We start from the raw sequence: 27,112 nt of genomic DNA, 5'->3' as shown, positions 1-27,112 counted from the left end.
TTCACTTACCTTGGATCAAGAGATCGTGAGTCCTGCACCAAGATACACAATTTTACTAATTCTTGGAGTAAAATAGAATAAAACTGCCTTAAACTGATGCTAAACTTTGAGATGAGTCAACTGTCATTTTCTACTAGAAAGGCACTACCCTTACTGCTATTCAAATGGCTGAAATAGTTCATATGAAAGTCCTGTTCTTGGTAAGGGTCTCAGGCTGGACACATTTATTTGTGTTTTCCAACAGGGATTCAAAATGTACTGCTCTGGATTATACAAATGATTAAAAATACTCATAAATCATAAACCCAAAACATGGGTGGGTGAAAGCTCGTTTGCAGTATTGTTGTAGCCATGTTGGTCCCAGGATATTAGAGACAAGTTGGGTGAGGTAATCTCTTTTATTGGGCCAACTTCTGTTGGTGAAAAAGACAAGCTTTTGATCTGTGCAGAGCTGTGTGTGCCTTGAAAGTATGTCTCTTTCATCAACAGAAGTTGGTCCAATAAAATATATTACCTCATCCACCTTGTGTGTGGAAGCATAGTTCAACGTCCTGAGTGCCATCAGCACTGGATGTTCTTTATCGTCTTAATAGCTGCAACTTCGGTGTTATTCCTTATGTTTGGAGACAGATGTGTATACCAAGGCTTTCAACAGTATGCTTCTTGCTGAGGCCTGGTCTAAAGGAGAAAATTAGCTTGGTATAACTATGTTGCTCATGGGCATGAAAAACCCATAATCCTGAGCAATGCAGTTAAACCAACCTAACCACTGGCGTAGAAAACGCTAGGTCAATGGGAGAATCCTGGCAACTGCCTCTTGGGGAGGTGGAGTATCTACACTGACAGAAGAATCCCTCCCATCGGCATAGGTAGCATCCTCACTGAAGTGCTACAGCAGTGCTACTGCAGCGTTTTAAGTGTAGACAAGCCCTTATTTGTAGATGCCTTATCTGCAAGGAAGCCTTGAGTCTATTGGAAACATGCTAGCATTGAGATTTGTTAGGCTGTTCTTATATTTTCAGTTCACAGTTTTGTTTTGAATTTATAAAATACAAATGCATACCCATTTTATGCATATATTAAATCCAGGATGGAAAAAATACTTGACTTTGTGCCAGTCTAACTTTATATACTGTCTTTCACATCTCTATTTCAGAAGAGCTAAAGATAAATAGAATGGAGATAAGATCAGTGAAAAGCAGTTATTTAAGAAGCTTTGAAATTGTATAAGCTATAACTGCATGTTTTAAAACTCATTTGTTGTGTTTGCTATGTTGAGATTAATAGTGATAGACTTCAAAATAAATCGCTGATGTAAGAAACATGCAAATATATGTATTTCTAAATATATTCATAGCCAAGTTTCAATTCATTTGTCTTGTTTAATAATAAAGTCCGTATTGACCGTTAAAAGTTTTTTTCTGAACAAGGTGCAACAATTCAATTCAACAGAGTGACAATTTGGCTCAAGAAGGCCCCTGAATAACTAAAACTTATTAAATATACGCAAAGTATTAATATGGGGATATGTGACATAAGGCCAAGTAATTTCACATAAAAATGTGCACATGGCTGAGAACTACCAGTTGCTGACTGGATCATTCCATCAGTTTTACTTGCTTAATAGGCTGAACTCATTTAATCCTGCTTAAAACAAGTTCTGTTAGAACCCTTTGAGATTTTAAAGATTAACTGTCCAGATCCCAGACTGGAGCTTATAAAAATTGTCTAGCTACCATTTTTACATAAACATTGTGGATATTCCCCAAAATCTCTGGTTGAAGAGGTCACACTGATTAGGAAAAAGCTGTGAGCTTACTAGAAAGATATGCTACTTTGCTTTGAAATAAAAGCTTTGTAGATTTTAACAACAGTTCTGCGAACAATTGTACAGAAGTTGCAATAACCAAATGAAAAGAACCTATTGTTTCAAAGATTAGTATTTTCCTATATTTGGGGTCCTAAGTAAAGCACAAAAAGCTATATTTCTATCAAGGGGTTAAAAATAACCCAAACCACCACAAAACATGGCTGTGTTTCCAAAAGTTAGTAAGATAACTAGGACTTCAGATGGCTTGAAGACCACTGTACTATTCCTGGGGGAATTCTGCACCACCGCATATGCGCAGAATTCATGTCCCCGCAGATTTCTTTGCTTCCCTGATGAAAAATGACTGAGGGGGAAGCAACGGGAATCCGCAAAAGTCGTCATGTTCCACTTCCCCGCGCAGCGCGGGTGTGTTGTTCTGGGTGCCCAGAGCAGCCAGCTGAGAGGTAAATCTGGGGGCTGCCAGGCTGCTCCAGCCAGTGGCTCCTACCCTGTGCCAGGCTCAGCTGTTAATCCTGGCTTGGCTTGGGAGGATGGGACTTCCTCTTCCCCTGCAAGGAGCAGCCAGGGCTGGGTCAGACCCACCCCCACACTTCCCACTTCCCCCGCTTCTCAGTCCAAGAGGGGAAGCATCACTGTATAGGGAGCTGCTCCCCCATCCCCCCAACCCCCATGCATCCAGGACACCTCCCCAATCCATTTCCCCCCACAGAGCCCCCTGCACCCAAACCCCCACCCCAATGAGCCTCACATTCTGCAGCTGGAGCCCCCCTGCACCCAAGCCCACTCAGCATCTGGACCCTCGCCCCCTGCATCCAAACTGCCCCTACACTCAAAGCCCCAATCGGATAAACTCCACCCCAGATCTGCATCCAGATCCCCCAACACCTAGAACCCCCATAAAGACACCTACACCCAGAGTTCTCCACACCTGGATCCCCTCACACTTGCATCCAGCTGGGCTGAGTCTTCCTGCCTACCCCTAGCGCACCTGGCATGGAGGGGCAGGGACCCGGAGTGTTTCTGGGGCGGTGCAGCCTCACCACCAAGTCCATGTCCTAGTGAGGAGGGGACAGGGCTGCAGGGTGATCTCCCATCTCCGTGCTGTCAGTAGCCTGTGCTCCCCAATGCCATCTTGGAGCCTTCACATTTATTTATTGACAAATTAAATTTACAGCATTTTAAAATACTGTGTGCAGAATTTTTATTTTTTTGGCACAGAATTCTTTCAGGAGTACACTGTACTACAATGAAGCAGTTACAACTTCACCCTTTCCCCCAAAAGGATACTCAGAAATGAAATGTAAAACTAATTTAGTTAATCCTGTTTAGTAAGGTTATGGAAAACAATACTGCTGGTATCTCAGGCCATCTTCGAGATGGACAACTAATATGCAATTCTCCATTTTAATCTGGTGTATGGAAACAAATCCTGGGGCCTTGATTCATGCAGGGGGGCTCCAGCTTGATTCATTTTAAAACTATATGGTCAGAAAAGTGCCTTTAAAAAAAAAAACCTACCTTATCTGGCATACCTGCCCTTGTACATCTAGCTTATCTGAGAATTGTACTTTCGAGAGGCCTGCAGGGCTAAAACAACTATAGGAGAGGGAGATGGATCCCCTGATTAGCATCAACAGAATTATTTACAAAGTTCTTAGCTGTAGAAACCTCACTACAAGTGATGTGAACCAGAAAGACAGTGGAGATGTCTATCAGATCAGGTTGAGTTTGGATGTTTGGCAATTAAAAATTTACTTTTAATCTCAGCACATTTGGTTTGGAATCAGTGACACCAATACGGAACACCAGAGTACTGTTTACATAGCTACTATGCACAATGCAATAACGTTTTAAACACTCCAGGAATATCCTGGACTTGACAGTTAGCCGGTGTCCTAGGAAGGAGCCCATGAACCCAATCTTCAGACCACAGGCAGCAGTTACAACAAAACACTGGGAAGACTAGCTCAAATCTTTGTTTTATTAAATGTGGTGTAGTTCTGGAATCTTTTCAGGGACTGATGGACAAAAGAGAGGACAAATTATAACAGGAGTTAAAAAGATGGAAAATAAGAAATGACAGCAATGGAAGTGAGCCTAGCACACCTCTACCTCGATATAACGCTGTCCTTAGGAGCCCAAAAAAAAAAAATCTTGCGTTTTAGGTGAAACCACCTTATATCGAACTTGTTTTGATCCGCCAGTATGCATAGCACCCCTCCCCGCCGGCCTCGAGCGCTGCTTTAATGCATTATATCTGAATTTGTGTTGTGTTATATCAAGGTAGAGGTGTACTACAATTTAAGGCAAAACTAGTGTTTGACTGTTCAAGAGGTGTCCCTCTATGTGTGTTCCAATGTAGGTGACTTCACAGCAGTATCTCCCATGGAGGGCTGGGACTTGGAAGTGGAGTCTGTTACTACAGAGTACTGTGGAGTCCAAGATGGCATCAAAGGCCAAATCTCCAGTGATTGCATACTGTTCTGTGAAAGTGTGGACAGAGGCCCAAGTCGCACTTCCACAGATTTCCAAAAGGAGCCATTTTTAAGGAATGCCACCACGGTAAAAATTGTGGAGTGCATAAGGATTCCGGACACAGGCAACAGTTTGCGCCCCTGATAACAGTGATTAATGCAACCCGAAACCCATGTGGATAGTCTGAGCTAATATGCACATTGGAAGACAATCCCAACCACACACAAAATGATGGGGTCTAAATTAGCTGTTACCACTCAGGAAAGATCTTGGAGTCATTGTGGATAGTTCTCTGAAAACATCCACTCAATGTACAGCAGCTGTCAAAAAAGTGAACAGAGTGTTGGGAATCATTAAGAAAGGGACAGATAATAAGACAGAAAATATCATATTGCCTCTATACAAATCCAAGAAAGTTGGTGGCGATCGGACATTAAAATAGTGAATGCCAGTGAAAATGAGGTAGGATCAGTGTCTAAAATATGGAAAGAACAAGTTAGAGGTCTTCAAATCACCAGGGCCTGATGATATGCATCCTAGAATACTCAAGGAGCTGATGGAGGAGATATCTGAGCCATTAGCAATTATCTTTGAAGAGTCATGGAAGATGGGAGACATTCCAGAAGACTGGAAAAGGGCCCTATATTTGCCCATCTATAAAAAGGGAAATAAGGACAACCTAGGGAATTACAGACCAGTCATCTTAACTTCTGTACTCAGAAAGATAATGGAGCAAATAATTAAATCAATTTGCAAACACCTAGAAGGCAAAACTAAGGTGATAAGTAACAGCATGGATTTGTCAAAAACAAACTGTGTCAAACCAACCTGATAGCTTTCTTTACCAGGGTAACAAGCCTTGTGGATAGAGGGGAAAAAAAAAAATAAAAAAAAAAATCTGTAGATGTGGTAGATCTTGACTTTAGTAAGGCTTTTGATACTGTCTCGCATGACCTTCTCATAAACAAAATTAGGAAATACAACCTAGATGGAGCCTCTATGAAGGTGGGTGCATAACTGGTTGGAAAATCATTCCCAGAGAGTAGTTATCAGTGGTTCACAGTCATGCTGGAAGGGCATAATGAGTGGGGTCCCGCCGAGATCAGTTCTGTTCAATATCTTCATCAAGGATTTAGATAATGGCATAGAGAGTACATTTATAAAGTTTGTGGACAATACCACGCTGGGAGGGGTTGCAAGTGCTTTGGAGGATAGGATTAAAATTCAAAATGATCTGGACAAACTGGAGAAATGCTCTGAAGTAAATAGGATGAAATTCAATAAGACAAATGCAAAGTACTCCATTTAGGAAGGAACAATCAGTTGCACACATACAAAATGGGAAATGACTGCCTAGGAAGGAGTACTGCAGAAAGATCTGGGTGTCATAGTGGATCACAAGCTAAATATGAGTCAACAATGTAACACTGTTGCAAAAAAATAATTCTGGGATGTATTAACAGGAGTATTGTAAGCAAGGCACGATAAATAATTCTTCTGCTCTAATCCGCACTCATTAGGCCTCAGTATTTGGACCAGTACTGGGTGCCACATTTCAGGAAAGATGTGGACAAATTGGAGAAAGTCCAGAGAAGCGCAACAAAAATGATTAAAGGTCTAGAATACATGACCTATGAGGGAAGATAGTTTGGAGAAGAGAAGACTGAGGGGGAACATGATAGTTTTCAAGTACATAAAAAGGTTACAAAGAAGAGGGAGAAAAATTGTTGTTCTTAACCTCTGAGGATAGGACAAGAAACAATGGGCTTAAATTGCAGCAAGGGCGGTTTAGGTTGGACCTTAGGAAAAACATCCTATCGGAATGGTTAAGCACTGGAATAAATTGCCTATGAAGGGAGGTGGAATCTCAATCATTGGGGATTTTTAAGAGCAGGTTGGACAAACACCTGTCAGAGTTGGTCTAGACAATACTTAGTCCTGCCTTGAGTGCAGGGAACTGGACTAGATGACCTCTCAAGGTCCCTTCCAGTTCTATGATTTCTATGGTATACCCACATCTTGAAATACTGCATGCAGATGTGGTCGCCTCATCTCAAAAAAAGATATATTGGAATTGGAATAGGAAAAGGTTCCAAAAATGGCAACAACAACAATTAGGGGTATGGAACTGGGACTTTTCAGCTTGGAAAAGAGACGGGGGGGAATATGATTGAGGTCTATAAAATTATGATTGGTGTAGAGAAATACATAAGGAAGTGTTATTTACTCATAACAGTGGGGTCACCAAATGAAATTAACAGGCATCAGGTTTAAAACAAACAAAAGGAAGTATTTTCTCATACAATGCAGTAAACCTGTGGAACTCCTTGCCAGAGGATGTTGTGAAGTCCAAGACTAGAACAGTGTTCAAAAAAGAACTAGATATGCAGCAGAGCTCACAGCAGAGGCACCCTGATGTTTTTGGGTACTGTGCTTCGGAGCTGCTGGTACCAAGATGGTCAATCACACTACAGAACCCCTCTGGCTGGCCAACTCAGTGTTGGGGTTTGGAGCCCCTTTTTCCACAAGCTTTTATGGGGGGGAAATCTGTTTTTCCACAATTCTACCCCCTTTGAAGTTGAAGGCTCTGGAGGTGATCCAGGGTCAGCACCAGAGCCCTCTGGAGGGTGAAGTGTCTTCTCCATAAGGAGGAGTTTTAACTTCAGCTCCTGGCTCTTGCAAGATGGCAGAGGGAGGCACCTCTTGAAGCTGGGGATGACAGGGGAGGGGAGGGATCATACTCTAGCAGTAAGAAATGCAGAAGAAAGTTCTTTTCCTTTCTTTTCTCTCTTTTTTTTTTTTTAAACTGTTTTCCTACCTTCCTTAAAAAATCCCAACGGGGTAAAAAGGAAACACGCTAACTATTAAGGAAAACAAAAACAACCACTACTTATGCTAATAACAGATAAGACAGACAACTGTTCGCTGAGGCCAAAGGCAGGCAAGAAGGAACTGGGGGGGGGGAGCGGGGGGGGAGAAGAGTGTGTTCATCTGAGCAGTGCTAGGGAGACTCGAGGCACACCATGAGGGATTGAGAGCGCATATGGGGGCTGAACTGACACTGCAACCTAAAATTTCCGATCAGAGGTGCACATACACCTATAGCGGAGCACCCACAAGGACACTACTTGAAAAAGAAGCTGCATGTTTAGACAACTGATGAAATTCAGCACAAATAGGAGCAAGAGGGCTTTTATTCATTCTCAGTTTAGTACATTAATTTTTAAATTGCTCAAATTTCCCAAAGTTTTTCTAAATTATCTGTCTAGTACTACAAAATGGGCTAGTTTTTAAAAATTATAGTGTATCATCTCTGCTTTGAGTTAAGCTTGAGTAAAACCACTGAATTCTGAAAATGAAAACTCACTAATTACTGTAAAGGCAGGAGGCAAAAATAAAGGGACTTTTAGGAATGAGCAGTTAATTAACATTTTATATACAATTAGGCATTCTACCTTTAAAGTGTATTTAAAGAAAAAATTAAATACAGCAAATCCATCCCTTCTCCTTCACAGGTGCAGAGGCTCCTCAGGCAGTAGAACAGATGTCAATTTGTTTGGAAAAGGGGCAAGTTTCCAGGAGCTGCTCACTCCTCATGTGGCACATAGCTTTGCAGCAGCCCTACACAGCGGGCAGGCAAGTGGATTCTCTGCTGCACTGATCCTTCTATGGAGGACGATTAGAGAGAACATTGCTTCAGCTGTTGGGTTTCAGTAGCCTTGGAGGTACACATCTGTCCAACACTCAAGCTGGCTCTTCGTTTTAGGATTTAGAAAAAAAAAAACACTAATTTTGTCAAGGGTTACTGTACATATGCATTTTCTAAAGCTCTCAGCCTTGGTCTAACTCTGCTCCCATTAAAGTCAACCATTGACTTCAGTGAGAGCAGAGTTAGGCCAACTGTTTCATATTCTGACAATACAGGCTAGGATTTTCAAATTTAATCAAGGTGTTGGTGATGTTTAGTATAAACCTAAATCTTTCCCTTTTATTACAGGCTAAGCTCAGTGAAGAGATTTCTTCAGATCCCTTCTCCTTCTGCCCCATAACTCAATTAGATGGAATCAAAGATGACAAGATATCTGGAGGGGGGGCAAAATGACAAACAGAGAGAGGAAATGGGTTTAGTACTTGATTTTAATCTTTTCCTGCACCTCACTCTGAACAACTTGGGCAGAAACCACCATTCCAAACTATGAAGTGAAAGTTTTGCTTGTAATGTTAAATTACCATAAGTCACACAAATGTAATGTGCTGGTAGTAACAATACCCTCCTTGCCCCACAAGTGTCACTCTTCATCAAGCTCCAGGCAATATCTTTTAAGGCAGACCCAACTACCATCAACCGAGTACTATGAAAGACAGCCACATAGCCATGTAATTGCTACCTTTGATGTACATGTTAAACCATGAAGAGCCTGGGGATGTAACAGTGGATCCCTAGATTAAAAACTTTCAATTAAAAATATATCTTAATTTAAAATACTTAAATACTGCTGTTAAAATACAAATATCTGAAAGCCAAAAAAGTTAAAATTCAGTTTTGCTTTGAAAAGCAATTCAAACCAAATATTGGTTTAGTGTAGCTGAGTGTCCATAACAAACGCCTTAGTTTACAGTGCATTTTTTAAACTGACAGCACTGGATATGCAGCCTATGTTCTAAAAAAAGCTAAGGTGGTTTCCTGCTTTGATATACATCACCATAAAAGCTAGCTGGAAAATAGAACCTCCCCCCTCCCCCCCAAAAAATGTTTTTTCTAAGGGGGGGGGAGAAGAGAATCATCCTGAACCACAACAAAATGGTCAAAAACGCAAAAAAATTCACAGGAAGATGTTTCAAGAAAAAAAATCCATTTTGGGATAACCAAACTGGAATTTCAGTTTCCGGTCTTCAGCTTCCTTACAAATGAAATTGACAAGCCTTACAGCTGGGCTGCCAGAGAGGCAGAGAGCCAGGGCGCAGAGCCTCCCCTCTAGCTCCAGGGGCAGAGAGGCAAAATGATAGTCTCTGCCATAGCTGGGAGAGAGGGGGAAGTTTGAGAGACCAAGTCAGGGTGCTCAGCCTTGGCACCTGTCCTGGAAAGCTTTTATCAATTTCACTCAGAGAAATTTAAATTGGCAAAAGCCTTTGAGGCCTAAAGCTAGGGAACCGTCATTTTGATTTTCCTAACAGAAAAACCAAAAGTTTTCAGCAAAGCTGAAACTTCCACAGAAAGTTTCAATTTGGCAAACAGGACTTTTCTTGGTCAGAAAAGCATTCTGGTGTAAGTTTCCTGATGCACTGTAATCAGTATCAGGGGCTTTGCAGGCTAAGCTAGGTTCTCAGTAACAACTTTCAGCTCCATTGTCTTCAGGGGAATTAGAAGGGTAAAAGATTGCAAATTTAACAAACAAGTCTTCTGATGCACTAAGAGGAAGAGAATTGATCTTACATCACTAGCTGCATTAGTTCTGCAAGGCTAACAAGTAAAAAACCGTTAAAATATTGTCACTAAAGGCAGCACATATGACCGAATATCCGAGGAGCTATTCTGTTTAGTCAGTAAGTGCCATTAGACCAGGACGCCATCCCAGCATCCATTAATTTTGCCAGTGTCATTTTCCAATTTGTCAGGCAGCTCAGATGAATCCCTGTGCCATGACAGTCAATACAAACAGGATGATACACATGCACTTGGAGCTGTGCCGACAGATGGATTCGGGTCTGCAGTTTCATAGGGCTTTTGATGATGCAGCAATACAGCTAAGAGAGAAGGAGGATTAAAATTAAGTTTAGTTCTGCACAGCATTTATATAGAGCAGCTTTACTTGGTGGAGTGCTGCTTCTCATTTCAGCTAACTCCCAGTGACTACTGGTGGGATGAGATATTGATGGAGAATTGATATGACCAGCAGTGGCTGCAGAACTTCACAGTGAGAAAGGCCACTTTCCTAAAGATCTGTACAGAGCTTGCCCCAGAGCTGCTGGAGCAGCAGAACACCAATATTAAGAGCTCCCCTCACTGTGGAGAAGCATGTGGCCATCACCTTCTGGAAGCTAACCCTCCCTGATTGCAAACAGATCAGTAGTTAACCAGTTTGATGTTGGCAGTTCAACTGTTGGGGCTGTTCTGATGAAGTTTCCAATGCTATGAGGGTGCTGCTGTGCCATGTAATGAATCTTGGCAAGGCACAGGAGTTTGATGACTTTGCATAGATGGGGCTCCTGCATTGCATAGGGGCTATCAATGGGATCCACCTGCTTATTTTTTGCCCCTCCCACACCAAAACAAAACAAGAAGGGGCATTTCTCCATGCTGCTGCAGGACCTGGTTGATAACCATGGAAGAACCATCTGTATTCATGTGCAGGGGGCTGTAGGTCCATAAGTGCCAGGATATTTAGAAATTCAGGCCTCCTGGCAGGAATAGGCAATGCAATGTTTGTTCCACAACTACTACAGACATTCACGGAGTTATGGTTCCTCCTGTCATTCTGGGAGACAGATTATCCTCTGCTTCTGTGGCTCAAAGTCTTTTACTGTACACTTGGACATGAAAAAGGAGTAGTTTGATTTTAGCAGGAGTAGAATGCCAGTGGAGTGTGTCTGGAAGGAAGGATAGGTGGGTGGTGCCTTATGAAAAGGCTGGATGTTTATCATTAAGTGCCTCATCATAAGCACCTGCTATATTTTGTACATCTGTAAGAACAAAGGAGAGCCTGGAGGATGGGTGGGAGCAGGATGTGGCGAGACTTTCAAACCAGGCAGAAAGGGTGCTGCTGAACATGCCCCAAGTGGTCAAGGAAACAAGGTGAGGCACGCACTGTGCTCTTACTTTGAGGCCAGAAGTTGTTAGGGGTAAGGAGTATACTGTAACCAAGAAACAAACCAAGGTGTGTTTCATTTTATTAAGAAGTGATGGGGAGGAATATTATGCCATTTATGGATTGTGCTGTGCCTCACTGAAATTTTTCAGCCAAGCTGTACCAAAATGAATGTACTAAATTAAAGCCATCACTCCTACATTGCTTCTTTAATGAAACCAAAAACAATTAATCAAGACTGTAATACGAACTTAAGATGAATGGCCTCGGGGAAAGGCCAACCTAAGGTGTGCTCAAACACTCCTGTAGGGGATTCACTCGCTAGGGAAGAACAGTGTGCAAATGTCCTGCAAGTGAAAGGGTAGGTCCAGTAAGGGGTTCTCTATTTTGCAGGACCATTGGAAGGGTAGGGTGCAGTATTTGACCTCTGTAAGAAAAGGGACTCGAGCAGCTGTTTGTCTCTACACCATGTCCCTTTCCAGGGCTATATGCTCCATTTTGATCTTTGGTGGAGGGGTCGCTTTCGGAGCATTTTCCACTGCCTTCAAGGCACTCTGGTAGGATGATGGGACGATCTCGATCAGACAGAGAAACACAAGTACTGATTATTCCACACATAATCTCCACCCCTAAAATTGTTTCTTTCCCCACACTTTGGAAATGGCATTCCCTTTCTCTTCCCCCTTGGAAGTGCCCTTTGAGTTTTCCAAGTTATTGCCGCATAGAAAGGGCATCCAGTGCAAAAGCTGGTATTGGGATGGCTGCTGGACTGTAAGATGGGTATGAGAGGCTGTGCGCTTTCTGGCGAGTAGGGGACAGATTAGTAATTGTACATGCAGGCCGTCCTCTGTTGGAGGAGGTTACTCAGAGGCAAATCAAAAGAGACATAGAAGGATCTTATTCAAAAAGGCAATAGGGAAAACTCTGAATGGATGTAGCACTGCTAATTGCCAGGACAATACCACCCTTTCACTCTACTGGTACAAAAGAAGAGGTGGTGGTGGGGGAAGGGGGAGGAAAGAGAGAGAAAGAAGACATTAGCTAGATATGAAGTCCCAAGCAATCTGCTTTATTTTGCCATGTTTCAGTGGCTGTTTGCTCTGTTGCCGGGGGGCTATTTGTGGAACTGCCTACCATATTCTCTGATTTGGTGGTAATCTCACTTGAAAAACATGCAGTCCAGTTCTTCATAGTATAGCCAGGCTCTGGCAGCATGATCCATGGTCTTATTCCTTGTCTTCAAGTACTTTGATCTTTGCTTTGATCGGTTACTGGTACCAGTTCAAGGAGCAATCCCTTGCCTTCACTTGCTCTGACATTATCTTGTACATGTCTGCATTCTGGTGACTCTTCTCCAGCAGGAACTGAACATGAAGCTCTCCTATAGCAGTCAAATCCAAGATCGCTGAAGGGGTCCACATGGAAGTATGGTGGCAGTATGTCTACTATAATAGGTATGTAAACTCACTACTACCTTGTATCAAAAAAGGGGTACACACTCCTAGCTGTCCACTAGCATTTAAACTAAGAAGTGACATCCAGTCAAAATGACAAAGCAATGGAAAGCACACAAGTACAAATAAAAGACAGCTCAATCTATAAGTGAAGCAATCCACTCTGGGATAGTAGTTGGAATAGTCAGAATAGATAGAAGTGGAATAGTTAGGACTGAGTCCACAAGAAACTTCAAGCAAACTAACTCATGGTGAAGTTACACTTGTTTTAAGGAGAATTACTTACTGCAACTTAATCACCAAATTTGGTTTAGAAATCAGTTGTGTGGATGCAATGCACTTTAAGGCAAAGTAGTTATTCTGATTTAACATCCCCATGTAGACAAAACTTAGACTAAGTGGAATTCTTGCATTTTCCTAGTTGCCTTGTGGTATACAATGCCATAGAGGAGATAGTGAATGTGCTGATGTGCCAGAACACACCCAATTCCCCAGCAGCCCCAGAATATCTGGCTTATATCAGTTTCATGCTACTATTCTCACAAAAGCAATCCATAAACAGTGCTAAACTAGCCATGCTTAGATGAGTTCTCACTCCTGGGTTTCTATGGTACAACAGCAGTGGAGTAATTTTTGAGGATGAAGGAAGTAGGGAAAGGGAGAAGAGAAGAAACTCAGAACTAAACCCTTTCCCACATGAAGACTGGTGGTGCTAGGGAAGATTTCCTCTTACAGAGAAGTGCCGAAATTTTTACCTAAGGTATTTCAGTTTTAAATAACTTTAAAAAAATCCTTTCCCCTTCCCTCAAGTTTGCCAGTTCATCTTGCTACAGGAGTCTATCACAGGAGGCAGCAAACAGACCTGAAAACATGAGTTTGAGGAAGGGGATGTAAGTTATTTTTTCCTTCTCCCTCTTAATAGGAGCTTAGGAGGGAAGGCTATGACAGCTACAGAAGCAGCAGAGGTAGTGACTCAAAAATGAGTGGATGTGGAAGCTGCAGAAAGAATACCTGAAAGATGCTTTGTTTGTATGTATGAAGTAGCACCTGAATGATCTGATGGAAGAGAAGATCACATCCCATCACAGGCCATTGGGCATATTTACTGCTAGTAGTGAAAGATCAATTAATTGCTAAAATTAGGCTATCCCATCATACCATCCCCTCCATAAACTTATCGAGCATAGATTTGAAGCCAGATACGTCTTTTGCCCCCACTGTTCCCCTTGGAAGGCTGTTCCAGAACTTCACTCCTCTGATGGTCAGACACCTTTGTCTAATTTCAAGTCTAAACTTCCTAATGGCCAGTTTACATTCATTTGTTCTTATGTTCACATTGGTATTGAGCTTAAATAATTCCTCTCCCTCCCTGGTATTTATCCCTCTGATATATTTATAGAGAGTAATCTTATCTCCCCTCAGCCTACTTTTGGTTAGGCTAAACAAGCTGAGCTCTTTGGGTCTTTCATAAGACAGGTTTTCCATTCCTCGGATCATTCTAATAGTTCTTCTCTGTACCTGTTCCAGTTTGAATTTATCCTTCTTAAATATGGGAGACCAGAACTGCACACAATATTCCAGATGAGGCTTCACCAGTGCCTTGTATAATGGTACTAACACCTTCTTATCTCTACTGGAAATACCTCGCCTGATGCATCCCAAGACCGCATTAGCTTTTTTCAGGGCCATATCACACTGGTGGCTCATAGTCATCCTGTGATCGACCAGTACTCCAAGGTCCTTCTCCTCGTCTGTTACTTCGAACTGATGAGTCCCTAGCTTATAACAAAAAATTCTTGTTATTAATCCCTAAATGTGTGACCTTGCACTTTTCACTATTAAGTTTCATCCTATTGTTATTAGTCCAGTTTACAAGGTTATCCAGATCTTCCTGTATGATATCCCGGTCCTTCTCTGTATTGGCAATACCTCCCAGCTTTGTGTCATCCACAAACTTTATTAGCACACTCCCACTTTTTGTGCCAAGGTCAGTAATAAAAAGATTAAATAAGATTGGTCCCAAAACTGATCCCCGAAGAACTCCACTAGTAACCTCCCTCCAGCCTGACAGTTCACCTTTCAGTATGACCCGTTGTAGTCTCCCCTTTATCCAGTTCCTTATCCACCTTTCAATTTTCATATTGAGCCCCATCTTTTCCAATTTAATAATTCCCCACGTGGAACCATATCAAATGCCTTACTGAAATCAAGGTAAATTAGATCCACTGCATTTCCTTTGTCTAAAAAAAAAAAAAAAAAAAAAAAGAAATCTGTTACCTTCTCAAAGAAGGAGATCAGGTTGGTTTGGCATGATCTACCTTTTGTAAAACCATGTTGTATTTTGTCCCAATTACCATTGACCTCAGTGTCCTTAACTACTTTCTCCTTCAAAATTTTTTCCAAGACCTTGCGTACTACAGATGTCAAATTAACAGGCCTGTAGTTACCCGGACCACTTTTCTTTCCCCTTTCTTAAAAATAGGAACTATTTTAACAATTCTCCAGTCATACAGTACAACCGCCGAGTTTACAGATTCATTAAAAATTCTTGCTAACGGGCTTGCAATTTCATGTGCCAGTTCCTTTAACGTTCTCGGATGAAGATTATCTGGGGCTCCCGATTTAGTCCCATTAAGCTGTTAGAGTTTGGCTTCTACCATGGATGTGGTAATATCTACCTCCATATCCTCATTCCCATTTGTCATCCTACCATTATCCCTAAGCTCCTCATTAAAGACTGAGGCAAAGTATGTGTTTAGATATTGGGCCATGCCTAGATTATCCTGAACCTCCACTCCATCCTCAGGGTCAAAGTCACTTTGGGGAAGAAATATAAGAGGTTCCACTGGGATAACACTTGAGGTTTGCTACAGACCCCATGATCTGATTTGGATATGGATAGACCTCTAATATTTTTAACTGATATTCCTGGATGCGATAGCTGCCAGATTTTTTTCCACTAAATAGTCACTGAACTAAGAAAAGGTGACGCTATTTTAGATTTAGTAAGCAGCAATGACCTCATAGAAGAGCTGGTTGCAGAGGACAACCTTCATTTGCAAATTTGACACCATCAGATCAGGATTAAACAAAGACTGTGAATGGCTATCCAACTACAGAAGCAGTTTCTCCTCCCTTGGTGTTCACACCTCAACTGCTAGCAGAGCACCGCACCCTCCCTGATTGAACTAACCTCATTATCTCCATACTGATTTATACCTGCCTCTGGAGATTTCCATTACTTGCATCTGAAGAAGTGAGGTTCTTACCCACGAAAGCTTATGCTCCCAATACTTCTGTTAGTCTCAAAGGTGCCACAGGACCTTCTGTTGCTTTTTACAGATTCCGACTAACACGGCTACCCTTCTGATACTCAACCTTAGTTTGAGTGATTCCTGAGTCAATTCAGTTTAAACTAAAAGGAAGGATAAACAGGTCTGCAACTAGGGCCCTTGATTTCAAAACTTAAAAAAAAATGAAGGCAATTAGTTAGGGAAGTGGACTGGACTGAAGAAATCAAGGATCTGAATGTGGAAGAGGCTTCGAATTACTTAGTCAAAGTTGAAGATAGTATCTGGAGCCTGCATCCCAAGCAAGGGGAAAAATTCATAAGGCAGGGTTGTGGACCAAACTGGATGAACAAGCACCAGATTGAGAGAAAGCAAGAAACCTACAAGGAATGGAAGGAGGGATGGATCAGCAAGGAAAGCTATTTCTTGGAGGTCAGAAAGCGTAGAGAAAAAGTGAGAACTGCCAAAAGCCAAGCAAAGTTGGACTTTGCAAAAGGAATTAAAACCAATAGTAAAAGGTTATTTTAGCCATATAAAGAAAACAATGAAAAAAGTAGGACCACTAAACACAGAGATGGGGTGGAGATTAAAGGTAATGTAGGTATGGTCTACCACTTAAATATTTTGCTTCAGTTTTTAATAAGAATAATGTGGCACTTGGACAGTGGCAGGGTGGCTAATGGGAATGAGGATATAGAAGTAGAAATTACCATAGATGGAAGCCAAACAGTTTAATGGGACCAAACTGGGCAGGCCAGATAATCTCCATCCAATGTTATTAGAAGTGGCAGCACATGAAATTGCAAGCCTAATAGCAAGGATCTTTAATGAATCCATAAACTTGTACCTATGACTGGAGGAACTGCAAACAGAATGCCTGCATTTAAGAAAGGGAAAAAAGTGATCTTGGAAACTGCATATAGTTGGGGGTCAAAGTAATAAGCCTGTAAGGTCTTAGAACAAATTTTGAAAGAGTAATTAAAGACGGAAACAAACAGTAATTGGGATGAAATGTGTTTAAAAAGGTAAATCATGCCAGACAAACTTGCTCTCTTTAAAATAAGATTTCCTAGACAAAGGAAATGCAGTAGATCTTATCTACCTAGATTTCAGTAAAGGATTCAATCCAATTCGACCTGGAAAATTAGTTATATTGAAGAAGATGGAGATTAATACGAGAATCAAAAGGTGGCTAAGGAATGGTTAAAGGGGAGACTAAAACAGATCATGCAGAAAGGTGAAATGTTAAGCTGGAGGGAGGTTACTAGTGGAATTCCTCAAGGAACTATCTTGGGACCAAATCCTATAAACATTTTAATTCATGTCCTTGCAACAAAAATTGGGCGTGTGCTAATAAAATTTGCGGATGAGACAGTTGGGAGGTATTGCCAATATAGAGGAAAACTGGAATATCATACAGGATGTTTTGGATAATCTTGAAAACTGGAGTAATAGAAATGGGGTGATATTTAATAGTGCAAAGTGAAAGGTCATGCACTTATGGCTAACAAGAATTTTTCTATAAGCTGGGGACATGTTAATCCGAAGAGACAGGAGGAGGAGGAGGAGGAAGAGAAGGAGAAAGACCTGGGTGTATTGGTCAATCACAGGATGAGTACGAGCCACCAATGTGATGCAGTTGTGAAAAAAACTAATATGCTCCTAGGATTCCTCAGGATCGGTATTTCCAGAGGAGACAGGAAAGTTATTATACAAGGCACTGATGAGACCTAATCCAGAATATTGTGTGCAATTCTGGTCTCCCATGTTTAAGAAAGATTAATTCAAATTGGAACAGGTGCAGAAAAGGGCTACTAGTATGACCACGGGAATGAAGAACCTACTTCACAAGAGGAGACTTAGGCTAAACAAGTTATGCTCCTTAACAAAATGAAGGCTGAGAGGAGATATGATTGCTTTCTATAAATACATCAGAGGGATAAACATCAGCAAGGGAGAAGAGTTATTTAAGTTAAGGGCCAATGTTGGCACAAGAACAAACAGATATAAACTGGCCATCAACAAGTTTAGGACTGAAATTAGACAAAGGTTTCTAATGAGCAGAGGAGTGCAGCTCTAGAACAGCTTTCCAAGGGGAGCAGCAGGAGCAAAAAAACCTAACTTATTTCAATACTAAGCTTGCTAAGTTTATGAAGGGAATGGCACGATGAAGTAGCCCGCAATGGCACTTGGCCCATCCAAGCCTGCTAGTAGCAAATATCTCCATTGGCCGGAGATGGGACATTAAATGGCAAAGGCTCAATTACGAGAGAATATTCTTTCCCGGGTATCTGGCTTGTGGGTCTCACATATGCTCAGGGTCTTATGATCATCATATTCAGGGACAGGAAGGAATTCCCCCCCCCCATCCCTAGTCAGACTAGCAGAGACCTGGGGGGTGGGTATGTGTGATCGGGGGGTTGGGGGGGGGGTCAACTTCCTCTGCAGCATGGGGCACAGGTCACTTCTTGGTTTGAACTAGATTAAATGGTTGATTCTCTGTAACTTGAAATCTTTAAATCAAGATGTGACAATTTCTATAAAGCCCCATAACCTCTGGCTGAGTTACTGGAGTGGGTCGGTGAGGTTCTGTGGCCTGCGATGAGCAGGAGGTCAGGTTAGACAAGCATGATGGTCACTTCTGGCCTTAAAAGTCTATAGGAATACATCACTCTGGGATGTCACCAATATCAAAAAATCAGAGGTTAATAGAAACCACTGGTCCCACAGGTTTCTGGAAAGTTATAAAAGTCTGATTCCTCCTCTCCCCTCCCTCCCCCCCCCCGCCCCCTTCTCACAACATCTGCTGGCAAAGTTACTCCCTGATTACCCTTTCTTCAGTAGTCTAATCAGTGGGAACGCTGAGCTGATGGGTTTATGTTTAGCTCAGTTCGTTTTCTGGTTTTGCAGTTGAGCTGTAGCTCTACAACTGGGCATGTGAGGAGTGAAGCCAAAAATAACCTTACTACAGATCAGTTCTTATGGACCATACATATAGTAAAACTTACAGTCGACTATCTAACAAATCATAAGTGACTACATCCATTATGCATCATTATAAGAAAAAAATCTGACTGCAAGAACTTAAAGGAATAAACTCATTAAGTGGTTTCAGCTCTGCTCACCGGACAAAACTACAATCAGGATTTAAAGTCAATACCTGAATAGGGATTTCTGAACAGTAACTGAAGAACCCAAGACTTTCAAATATCCAAAGCTTAGGTTAAATCAATTGTTTACGTTTTGCCCAAGTTTCTCCCATAATTCTTTGGCCACTAAAATTTACTAAAGATTGAGAGGTGCTCAGATACTACAGTAATGGGAACCATATAAATACATGAGACAGACCGCATAAATTTAACCAAGTGCACTCAGTCATTATGCATTATTACATGCGTTATTTAACTTAAGTAGTATCCATTGAAAGCCTTTAGTCTAGGGTTTAAAATCAATTCTAAGGTTGCATTTTTAAAAGATTATAAAAATGGCTTGGATGAAAGCTGCAGTCTGAGTGGGAGAAGAGACTTCATTGGAAGAAAATTACATGTTTCAATTCACATCAGGACTACAAAGTTTCTTCAACAAGATCGCTGTAATAGCCAAGCACTTTTAAAAATTATTCATATGAAAATGTAAGATTTAAATTGAATAATCTTTAATTTTAAATTATCTTATTAAAAGTGGTTGATGGGATCAGAGAAGGCAAGAGCTGTAAAATTCAGACAGCTTTGAACCACTGCTTCTTTCACCTGACAGAGGTGGGTCTGGCTAAAAGTTAAATGGCTTCTCCACTGCCTACTAATTCCCTTCATCTCCCCATTCAGCTGGATCTGGCAGCAAACAAAGCAGATTTTCTAAAGTAGATCAAACCACATTTGCTAGCCCAGATATGCTGTTCAGCAGGAGCATGGCTTGAAAGACCAAGGCAAAGCTAAGCAAGAGAATGGGATCGTAGTAGTTTCAAAGGAAAACAGCTCAAGCAGGTCCTCCTTTGCCACCATCAGCTGGGAGAGAAGGAAGAAAAACGGGAGCGAAGCAGGTTTAATGGGAACATAAACACACCCTCAGACATAAGCAGATTTTTATGTGTGTCTGTGTGACAGAGATTAATAATTATGCTTAAATGCTTAATTGACTTTTTCCTCAATAAACCATTTTATAAGTGGAACAAACTCCCAGGGTGCACATTAATCAGCTAATTTAAGCACATCTTGGCTGTGTTTGAGGGACTGCTGTGCTTCAGCACACCCAAGATGTGCGTATATTGGCTGATTAACACTTGTGTGCTGTTGCTTGCATCACTAGTAAATTAAGCTTTTATCTCCTTAAACTCGTATAATCATACTACTTGAAGAGTAACAGCTCCTACCACAAAACAGACATCACTATAAACAATACATCCAGGAACACATCTAGTTTGTTCCTCTTAAGCTCTATGATAAACCAATTTTCACTATTCCCTATGCCATGTCTGCTAATTCACCAGTAAAAAAAGAACTAGGAGGCTTAAACATTAAAACATTTTGGCTAGTAGCTTTTGTAACTGATCAACTTAAAGGGATATGTATCTATCCAGTTTTCAAAATGAATTTAAAATTCTATACTACACCCGCCCCCAAGTCCCTCTGACAATTCTTCTGATTCTGCAGTGACATTTTCCCATCATTTTAAATGTGCTTCCTTTATCCCCTATTTCTGTGAAAGGCCCATCTGTCAAGGAGAACTGACCATGTACAAAGTGCAGTCAAACTCAAAGTGGGGAAAAAAAACCCTGAAAAGAAACCTCTTTCATTACAGTAATCATAGGTGTTATCTGCAGAACAGCAAGCAAGAGAGTTCCAGGCAGTTTTCAATTTGAGAAGCAATCTCTCAGAAGGGGAGCATAAAAGTAAGTATATTTAGATTCATTCAAAACAATTTTCTTATAAGCTTGAAGAAAAATAACCCCAACAAAACGAAGCTATGAGTCATGATCAGCCAAGTCGTTTTTAATATAGGATTCCATTTGTATTATAAATACCAGTCACTTTGGTATCTCATTTAACTCTAAGGGGTGATTTCAAAAGCACTTGAGTGTTCCTAACTCGCTTGGGTGCTTTTGGAAATCTCACCCTTAAGAGTTATACAGCAATTAGCAAATAAACCAATACAGCATATTGCTTTGAGCCAAACTGAGGAAAAAAAAATAAAGGTACCATGTATAGAATATCAAAGCATCTTAACTTTTAGGGTTACACTTATACAAACAGTAAGACTTATGAAAGCCATCTTAAGCAATTGTTTTACAATATTATACAAAAGGGAACTACACAAGTGCAAAATACAGAGCAAGATCTTGCAAGTTAAATGCCGCCATTGGGGGAAAAAACAACAACAACACATTGATTCAAAAATGACTGGCATAAGTTCTAAATTTCCAAGAAATTAGGTTTTTCAACTTTAAGAAAGTTACTATAACTAAAACCTGAACATTTCGTCACTAATGCACTTCTGATGACTTAAGATTAAAGTGTAATGGAATTGGAAGATCTGGTATGGACATTCATTATCGGAGAGCAAAGTCTTTGCTTTCTTTCATAGCCTGCCACTGTAATTTTAAGTGTTTATAATTTGTACATAATGTCTGTCCAGCACAGAATTCAAGATTCTATTCTAATTGAACTATAACTATTTGTGGAAGTAGCAAGGTAATTAGCAAATAATGCAGACAGACTTTTGGGGAGGCACACCCTTCTAGAGCAGTATTCCATACTGACTGTTTATAATAGCAGATTCAACTATTTAAATATAAAACATTAAAAACATAGTGCTGTGCCAAACATTATGATTTAACATTCTAAATAGCTATGATCTCCAACTTAGCACAATGGAACTACAATTGTCAAACAGATTGGAAATGAACATAGCATTTTATTTTAAAAATTTCCGTAGCATGTAGCTGTGATTCAGGAAAGCATTTAAGCATCTGACTTCAGTGGGACTTAAACACATGCTTAAGCATTCTTCCTGAATAGGGAGAGACTTCAGCACAAATTTAAGTGCTTTCCTGATTCATAGCCCAAGATTCCATACATTTCTCCACGCATTAAAAACTCTTGTAACAAAGTAAATTAAATATTTATCAAGATATCTGGATCTATAAAAGAGAATAGATGTGTCCTACACATTTCTCTAAGTTGTTTCCTTGCTTACATAACTGTAAAAAGACTTACATGGACAAGTTAGGAGATGGAACCCTACTATCATCAGCTAGGTTCCCAAGGTGGCTCGGCGTTGAAGTCGAACTGTTCTCTATAAAGCACTTCTCCTAGGCCTTCTGGATAGTTGTAAACCTGATCAGAGAGTTTGCCCTGTAGGAAAAATACATAGATAAATAAAATTGATAACTTAGGAGTAAACACCACTTAACTGTCAAACATGGAACTTCTGTTCTTAACTGCACTTTTAATATGGACTGCTGTCTCCTGTTATAGTAATCTACAACAATAATTTACAGAGCCTATTTTTCAAAGCTGAGTGCACACACAAATGAGCATAAGGAAGTCAAATTGTCAGTGACATGTTTAACTATCAATGGATGTTATCCACCTTATGGCCTCTTGACATTTATGCCTCCCCTAGAGCCTCCTCCCCTTACTGTTTCACTTAGGGTGACCAGATAGCAAGGATGAAAAATCAGGACAGTGGGTGGGGTTAATAGGCACCTATAAAAGAAAAAGCCCCAAATATCAGGACTACCCCTATAAAAATCGGGACATCTGGTCACCCTAGTCTCACTACAGTAGTGGTCGTCTGCCATATTCTTCAGGAGAGCCTCAATCCCCTCCCAAAGGGGCTCTGAGAAGCACAGGAGGTCAAAGCAATGTGTGATGATTGAAATTGGGACTACGGGCAGTGGATACAAGGACAAAACATAACAATCCGTGGGTGAGGGAGATGGTGGAGAATTAAACTTTAGTATGGAGTGACATAAGGAGGTATGGGACTGTAATGGTCATAAGGTGGTACACATGGAATTGAATAGTCATTTTTGAGGGGATTAGCAGAGTCAGAAGTGGTGCAAAGAGCACCACTGTTCTGATGGACCACCTATGATGAACTACAGGTTTGTTAGAACAGATACTCTTTGAAGAGCTTCCCATAGTTTGTGGGCCTGCAGTCTCTCTCTCAAAGACCACATTTAATTAATCTAAGTAGAGATGCTGAATGCACCACAAGTCCCCATAGAATCAAAAACATATTTTCCCAATTTCTACCCAGCTCTAATCAGTCCCCACCCCCAAGTGGGTACATATCTTCTAGGCCCTCCTACAGTGCTCTCACTTCCTCCCCACCCACCCCCATAACAGAGAGTGGTTGGGGATGTATTCTGGGGGCAAAGTTGGGGGCCTTGAGCTACGGGGAGGCCAGAGTCTGTGCATCAAGAAACTGGCAATTTAATTGGCCCTTAAAGGGCAAAGCTATTAAATTTAGATCCAAAAGTCAAACTAAAGTCTTATCTACAGAGGGACAGCAAAGAAAATTAATTCAAATTAAAGGTGTGAAAGTGGCATAGTTAAACTGCATTAAACCACTGCATGAACACATTCATTCTTAATTAAAGTGGCCTTAGTTTGGTTTATTTCAATTCACCTTGAAAGTGAATTTAATCCTGTTTAGTTTAATTCACTTCCAAAGTGAATTGAAATAAACCAAACTAAGGCCTCTTCCATTCTGAGTAACAGCAGCCACACAGGAATTTAATGTAGTTTTACTAATACACTTCAAATTCACACCTTTAATTTTCTTAGCTGTCCCTATGTAGACATCCCCTTAGGTGTTAAAATATGGGGTTTATATACCTGAGTTCAATTACAATAGTCATTTCAAAAAGTGCTGTAATGGGTAACAGTGAAGTTTAAACCAGCCCTGCTTACACAAACTGAATTCTTCACAGGTACAAACTAAGAGTGGCTGTCACATTTTAAAATAATTGAAATAACCAATGTAAGCAAACAGGTCATCTGGAAACCTGGGGCATGCAGAGACTTAAAAGTGTGTGGTAATCCATGGTATAAAATACAGAGTACTACTGATATTTAATACAAGTAAATCTATATTAAACTGAAAAATTTGAATACATATGGGCTACAAGAAATGGCTATCCTTTATCACATAATGCTCTTTTCAACCATAGCAGTTGCTTATATATGTATTGGCCAGGATAAATGAGCAAACACAGGAGAAGTATGCTAGTTCACATTACATAATTTGCACTCCAAACGTATCATCTTTCTTTCCATCCCAGCAAAGGCATAACAGCAGTGCTGTAGTGGAATCTCATTAATAAAATGTCATTACTTTTACAATACAAACTATAGAACATTTACTAATACAGTTATGAATATTAAAACTGAACTACACTTGTTAAAAATGAATTGGGATTCCTTACTTCTAGCTGACTGAAAGTTACTTTTCATGTTCAGTTAACTTTTTTCCATTGCAATTCTTTAAATTAAAGCTAAGCCAATAAAATTAGCTCTCAAACTATTGGAATAAGAAATATTTGTTTTAAAATCAAGTGTTAATTTCACAAAAGCAAAATGTTTAAATATCTACACTATTTTTGGATGCTGTTCAAAAATGTGAACATCTGTATGCTGCTTTCAAACTGAGAACACTTGCAGCACAACAAGTCTTTTAAAAACAGGTGTTGCAAGCAGAAAAGATGACCTTTACTGCAGTACATAAAAGGCCACAATACAAGCAAATATGACCTGCAATACAGTCAAAATGAATTTTGCCACATGCCGCAAGGAGGGGGGGGGGGGGGGGGGGAAGAGCAGGAGAGCCAGTTTCCTTGGAGCTAGAATAAAAATTGACAATATTCCCTAGCGATAACTTTGTGTTGTGTTTTAGAGGAATGCACTGGAATTTTACTTTAGCATTTTAAGTCCTAAACTCAGGATTTCCCCCCCACACACACCTAGTCAGTGATCTCAACTAATATATAGAAAGTACAATTTCACTTCTCATGCATGAGTATTTAACTGTATCAAATATCCATAATGCTGTTCTATCCTTTAATGAAGTCTGACTTTTGAAATAATTTTATTTTAAGAAGTAAAGAATTTAATGAAAATGTTCAGTTTTCCAGATCAAAATAGGACAGTGCTAAAATGTCAAGTACTACATGCTAACATTTCAAGCAGAGTTGCCACGTCCCTAATTCATCTGGGCAGCATAGATGAATTAAAGGAATTGCCTCATGTCCAGACTGAAATGCTTGATTCTTCCCTATTTTCACTGGAAGTCTCAAAGTGGCAATAAAAAAATTGTTCTTTACCAAAACAACAAGTTTTCAGTCGAGGAATTTTTTTTGCAACTAAATGCCTAGTAGCTTGTACTTTGCCTTATAACACTTATAAAATCATCCATTGTCCGTATCATCTTATGAACAGGAAAAACTAAAAGGCACTGAACTAAAATATCCAGGGCCCAAACCCCTACAATCCAGAATCATATGACTCACAGCACTAGTTGGCACACTTAGCAGAGGCAGCATGAAGTGCATGGGTCATGGAAACAGAACTATCCCTGTTGTCCCTAGATCCTTTCAAGATCAGTGTTGAGGCATGCTGGTAGGACAGCGTGTGGGAAGTTTGCCTTCCTTGCTGCCCTGCAGATCAGGGTGGCTTCTGTTGCCAGAGCTATCCATCCGACCCCTTTCACCAATGCTAAATCTACAATTACTTTTAAACTGAAGTTTATGGCTTACATAAATTAGCTCATTTATTTACATAAATAATGTAATGTCCCTAATCCCCCCGCCCCCCAACGTGACACTCCTAATCCCCCTCTATGGTAAGAATGGTGCAATTTATTACACAGAATATTCACATCAGCATTAAGCCCACTAAGGAAAATATTTGAGACTCAAAACTAGCCTAGGTATGCAGTCTCCTTTTAATTTTACAGTGTAGGCTGGGGCAGCCAGAGGTACAGCTTATTGTAGCTCAGTTTCTCCAATACAGAAGGATTCCCCCGGAGGAGAAACATTTACATTACTATGTTACTACCAAATCCTGTCCTAGCCTCAGAAGCAGCCACAATCCCCTCCTCCCCACAGACTTGGAGTTCAGTGCTGCCTGTCTGACACCCTGCTGGGAAATAGAGAGAGATGGCGGGCAGAAGAGCGCGCCTGCTGGAGCTGCTTTGGGGAGAATTGCTGTTCTGTGTATATGAGGCAGAGCAGGGAGGGGGCATTCACTCTTGCACTCACTGCAGTCTGAGACACATGGGGGGGGGGGGAGAGAGAATGCAATGTCGCAAGCAGCCGCGACGGCAGCAGCATTGTTCGCATGGTGACAGGAAGGAAAGAACCAGACTGGACCAGTCCAGACTGGAACAAACCCCTCCTCCCCTTCCACCACCATTATTCACGACAAAAACCAGCTGAAATGCTGTTGTGTCTCACATTCACCAAGGGAAGAACAGCAAGCAAGTGCATTATCTCTAGAGCTGGCAACCTTCACAAACTCGGGGGAGGGGAGAAGAATTGGGGCAACACTTCAGCCCACTTGCATATAAGCATGCAGTGTAAAAGAACAAGTCAGAGCTCTGGGTAGGGGCCCAGAGAAAGGAAAGCCAGAGCTAATCCATTTCATAATTGTTATACAGCCACTTCCCACAGCTACCGACACAATGCAGCTGTATTCCACTGGGGCTACCCAAACAAGCTATACTGAGCCACCAGAGACTGCTGTAGACAGGGTCTGAATTGCAGCAAGTGGGAAATCGCTGTAACAGTACTTTCGCTCCTGTGTACTGTCACTTCTTGGTTGTGCAGGATGTTGCACAGCAGAAGATGCATATCAAAAAGGATTGAAAGAGGTTTAGACTTGCTTTCCTCTGATACCCACAATTTGGATCCACCCTTATTGCAGTTACACATTTGTTCTGACTACTGAGTCAACCAAGCTTATATTTTGTGTGGATGGCAGTGTGCTAACAGTGAGAACATGAGTCTTCCAAACCCAATCACCTCATACACATGTGCGCACACTTGCAAGCATAATACAGTCCCCACCATGTTGCCTCTGCATGTGTGTATAAAAAGCCCTACAGTTCCCTCACCATCTCCCCTTTGCATGCTCACCGCCCACTTCACAATCTGGCTCTTCTCTCGGCTAGCACCCCCCTTCCAATGAAGCAGGTGATGGGACCATGACACAAACACACCCAGCTGACACCACTCTGAGAATACACTGACAGCCA

The 27,112-nt window shown here is 41.0% G+C and overlaps 1 protein-coding gene across 2 annotated transcripts in view; it reads right to left on the bottom strand.

Annotated features, from left to right (window-relative positions):
* Nucleotides 1-27,112, bottom strand: part of AZIN1 (antizyme inhibitor 1) — a 51,317-nt gene that overhangs the window by 21,885 nt on the left and 2,320 nt on the right. For both annotated transcript variants that reach the window (XM_054018720.1, XM_054018721.1), the window contains exon 2: nt 22,069-22,206. The gene's annotated coding sequence lies outside the window, so the exon portion shown is untranslated. The remainder of the gene's footprint in view (nt 1-22,068; nt 22,207-27,112) is intronic.

Source organism: Malaclemys terrapin, chromosome 2, assembly GCF_027887155.1.
Source record: "Malaclemys terrapin pileata isolate rMalTer1 chromosome 2, rMalTer1.hap1, whole genome shotgun sequence".
Lineage (NCBI taxonomy): Eukaryota > Metazoa > Chordata > Testudines > Emydidae > Malaclemys > Malaclemys terrapin.
The sequence above is the reverse complement of the archived record's forward strand: the minus strand, read 5'-3'. Positions and strand labels throughout refer to the sequence as shown.